This window comes from Rhagoletis zephyria, unplaced genomic scaffold, assembly GCF_001687245.7.
Source record: "Rhagoletis zephyria isolate East Lansing unplaced genomic scaffold, Rhagoletis_zephyria_1.1 Rzeph_scaffold_30075, whole genome shotgun sequence".
NCBI lineage: Eukaryota > Metazoa > Arthropoda > Insecta > Diptera > Tephritidae > Rhagoletis > Rhagoletis zephyria.
Genome location: NW_016187131.1, coordinates 1 through 4,449, shown reverse-complemented (window position 1 = coordinate 4,449; position 4,449 = coordinate 1). Strand labels below are relative to the sequence as shown.

Below are 4,449 nucleotides of genomic sequence, written 5' to 3'. Positions count from 1 at the left end.
TCAACGCTTTGCCATGGGTGGGCGGTTTGGCTTTGTGCATTTTGTGTATGTGTAGCTGCTGCTGTGGTGGCATTTTGGATTGTGTCACCTTAGATAGACGAATGAATGGTATTTTTATACTTGTCAGCTGCAGGCATTTGTAGTCTTTCAGGCATGAAATAAAATGTTAATGCCAAATTAAATAAATAATGCAGACATTGAAATTTTATTTCACAAATCTTTGAAAAACTACAATTTCTCGCTGCTTAATTCACAGTTTATTTTTTCAGCTATGATTTTTCATGCTAATGCTTATAGTTGCACACTGCTGGCAGAATAGACAGTTCCACAGACGAATGACAAGTAATTTACGTTTGAGGCAATGAGTCAGGCAGAAGTGTTGAAATGTGTGCTGCACCGATGTACAATGTTGGTTAAAGAGGGGGTAAAAAATTAATTGCATTTACGTAAGTTGATGCGCTGCGGTAATGGTAATTTCATTTGAAATAGAAAATGAAATTTTAAGTAAATGGCTCATACACTCGTATCTAATTATATCCGTGTTGTCGCAGAAACATGGATTTTGGAGTAGATCCTTTGAAGTTATGAATTTTCGAGCTGTGCCGCATATAAAAACTTTTGAGATGTTGAAATAAAAAATATATGATGAAAAAATCTACCCCATTTTCGAGTGAATGATTAGAGTCCTTTTCGTTGAAAAAATAATTTCCACATGATTTTAAAAATATTAGCTCGGATTGCTTAAGCTTGAAATAGTATCTAAAAATTTAATTTTTGTCAAAACAAAAATATTTTTTTTTTTTAATTTTCATTTATAGAAAAACTCGTTACTTTTTTATTTGTTACTCGTAAATACCCGGCGTGCTTCACTGCGCCTTTAAAGTATAGTATTTTAGTGTTGTTACTTCTTTCCAAAAACTCTTATGGCCTCATTCATACAAATAAAATAGATTTAAAGAACTTTATGAATTGAGATTTTCAAAAAAAAGCATTTACGATGCATTCTTTGTATTGTATGAAAGAATCGAATTTCTCTTGGGAATTTAAATTAGTATCTAAAGATTTAAATAAAAAAAAAAAATATTAAAAAAAAATTTTTTAAATTTTTTTTATTTATTTTTTAATAGAAAAACTCGTAAATTTTTTAAACTTAATTTTAAAAATACGTGGCAGTCCGCTACAAAAAAAAATGTGGGACGTTAAATTTTCTTAAACCTCTTTAGTTTGATACCGGTATTGGAATATTTCATTTATTTTATCAATCTATTACTTGAATAAAAATTTTCAAGCAGGTGGCAACCCTACTTAAAAATATTTTTGGCAGTAAACTGTCCTAAACCTCTTTGCACTGATACCCATATTGAAATATTTTATTTATCTTCCTTCAACCTTCTGCTGTAAACCTTCTTCAACCTCCTTCTTTTGGCAGCCATATTGCAATATTTACTTTATCTTATCAATTTACTTAAACTGCATTTTTCAAACAGGTGGCCCCTCTCTAATTATTATTTTTCCTATATTTTAAATTAAACCTCGATTGATGCGCGTACAAACATGAAGACAGACAGACAAAAATTCTAAAAATTGTTTATTTAGCTTTTGTTGCTCTAATAAAGAATATGGGCGATATTAATTTTTCATTAACATCTATAATGTATAGACATCGGCAAGTTACAATTATATATGCATAGATTTCTCCGGTTTTATCGACGAGTTTTCGGTATATTTTAAAAATTCAAGGCTTTTTGATTTTTTTCTGAATTTTTCGAGATTGCTTGCGAATTTTTCAGGAGCAGAAATTACCGTTAGCTTTTTTCTCTTTAATGATTCGGAATATTCGAGTTTAAAAACGATTGTACGGAATCATTTTTGAAATTTTCGGGATTTCTTAGGTACTTTTCGGGGTCTTTCGGGACTGTCTGTGGTATTTTCAGAATTGTTTGAAAAGTGGCTCATGGGCTTTCTCATATATTTTTTTGGACCTTTTCGGAATTTTTCGTTACTTGTTAAGTATTTTTTTTCTGAGACGTTTATAGATTTTTCCGGTTTTATCGACAAGCTTTAGGAATATTTTAGGAATTCGAGGCTTTTTGGATTTCGGAATTTTTCAGAATTTTTCGGGATTGTTCGGGAATTTCTCAGGAGCAGAATTTATAGTTAAGTTTTTCCTTTAAACCCTATGTATAACACCTTACCAAATATATCTTAACATAAGTTTTCGAAAAAAAAAATTACAAACAAGTAGCAAAAAAACCCGAATTAAAAAAATATATATATCTATATATATTTCATGATCCAATGATCGGATCGATACCAGATTAGTATGGGACCACCTCTGAGACACTACCTTTCCGATGCAAAATATGAATTATCGAAATCGGTTGACGTGGTCCAAAGTTATGCGGTAGCATACATAAAAAAAAAAATGATAACCTCCACCTTTTTTAGAAGTCGGTTAAAAGTAGTTCTTGTAGTTATGTGAAAGTCGCTGATAGAGGTATTTAATATAAGCCCTCGATATACTTTTAAGGTGGTGTTGTTGGTTTAAAAAATAATTTTTTTCTTTTTATTAATACAGTCTTCTAAACGTCCTTATGCGCGCAAACTTTTTCATACTTTGACAAAACTTGAATTCTTTCTTAAAGTTTTATCCAAAAGTGCATCGTTTTTCTTCGCAAAACTTTTTAAAAATCAGGAAAAAAACAAAATGGATAGCCCTAGTGCGTCTTGCAGTTGAGAGCTGTTTGAAGGGAATTTCCTCGAAAGCCTTATGGCGCCCCTCAAATTAAATTAAACGATAGAATTCAACGAATTTTAATACAAATTTACTGAATTTTTTGAATTTTGATTTCGTCTAAGGTAAACACATTTGAAAGTAATCAATTGAAATGTGTGCGAATTTAATTACAGTTTCCTCTTACACTTTCAAAAGAATTTTAATACGGTACTTAAATTTTTATAAAGTTTACAAAGTAGCGAAAAACATATACTTTAGCTGCACCATAACATACAACGACAATTATTATTTGTGCAGTTTTCTTTAGTTTGTTGATTGATTTGTTTCTTGTTTAGATGAATAAATATGTATGTATGTAAGTAAGTAAAGCCGACCATAATACTGCTCAATGACGCATTTTCGCTTTAAATATTTCTATGCTTATGTGTGGCGTATTTCCAAATTTCGCTTTCATTTCTAAGGAAATTTTCAATAAAACGTATTCAAGGCGTAAGTGTGATTCGAGTTGGCGGTCCAAACAATTAGACAACTCATGCGAATTCCAAATGTTAACTGACTCATTAGCATCATGGGATTTTCGTATTGACATTTGAATTTCGAATACATATTTGAGTCTGTAATGATGAATTGTGAAATTAATTAATTTTATTGAAACCAACTTACGAATGGCGTTGAATGTGCATTAAACTCAAAAGATTACACAAATGTATTTATGTACATAAATATTCGTGAGTTTCAGTGTATAGTCACTTTATTTGGGCAGTGAAAATTGAAGAATTTTGTGTAATTATCCGGGGAACTAATCAACGTTTTCTGCTCGTATATAGTTCGCCAAAGAAAAATAAAAAATTTACGGGATTTTTTTGCGACCTGAAACTGTGTTTTAATGCACTACAAAAGTGCATACTCAAAATTTTTCTAAGAAATCAAATGAAAAAATTTTAAATTTCGATGAAAATTTGTGTGTGAAATTAAAAAATATTGATTCTTGTGGTTTCTGCTGTTGAATAAACTATATTAAAAAAAAAACAAACAAATTTGGTATGGAAAATATAAATAAATAAAATGATCAAAACGTCAGGGTATGCACTTTTGTAGTTGAGGGACAAGCCGATATACGAAGGGCTAAGTAGTCTAGAATGACGGATAATGCGAAACTACATCGAATTCAAAACTCGTTAAGTCTCTGAAATAGACATCAGTACTAATATTTTGGTGCCCTTTATTTAACAAAAACTTGGAATTTTTCAAACTGTAGCTAAATAGTTATGAAAGTACTAACATTCCATAAATATACAATGCCTAAAAAAAATAAAATTTATAAAAAAAAAAATTCCGCCCCCGGGTGGGCTCGAACCACCAACCTTTCGGTTAACAGCCGAACGCGCTAGCCAATTGCGCCACGGAGGCACTTGGCAAGCTGCTGCACTAAGGGCATATTCTAAAAAGCGAACGTGACAGTAATCGTCCCTAAGCTAATGGCTATCAACGAGTGAGTGCGAGTTAGTAAAAAGCGCACAAATGTACATACATANGAAAAAACACTTGTTGGGGCGTAAAAATTGGTGCGCTTTTGATAGCACAACTGAAATGTTGTGCGAAGTGTTTGTTGTTCTTTGGTATGGAAACCTTATCAATAATATCAAGCACCAAAAAAACAGGTGATAGCAAGTGGTGGAATAACAGGAGCACAGCATATGGGGAAAAAATCA

At 31.5% G+C, this 4,449-nt stretch overlaps 1 non-coding gene across 1 annotated transcript; it reads right to left on the bottom strand.

Moving 5' to 3' along the window:
* Positions 1-4,073: 4,073 nt before the first annotated feature.
* On the bottom strand, positions 4,074-4,147 carry TRNAN-GUU (transfer RNA asparagine (anticodon GUU)). The gene has a single exon. It is a non-coding gene; the product is annotated as a tRNA-Asn (tRNA).
* Between the last annotated feature and the right edge of the window lie 302 nt (positions 4,148-4,449).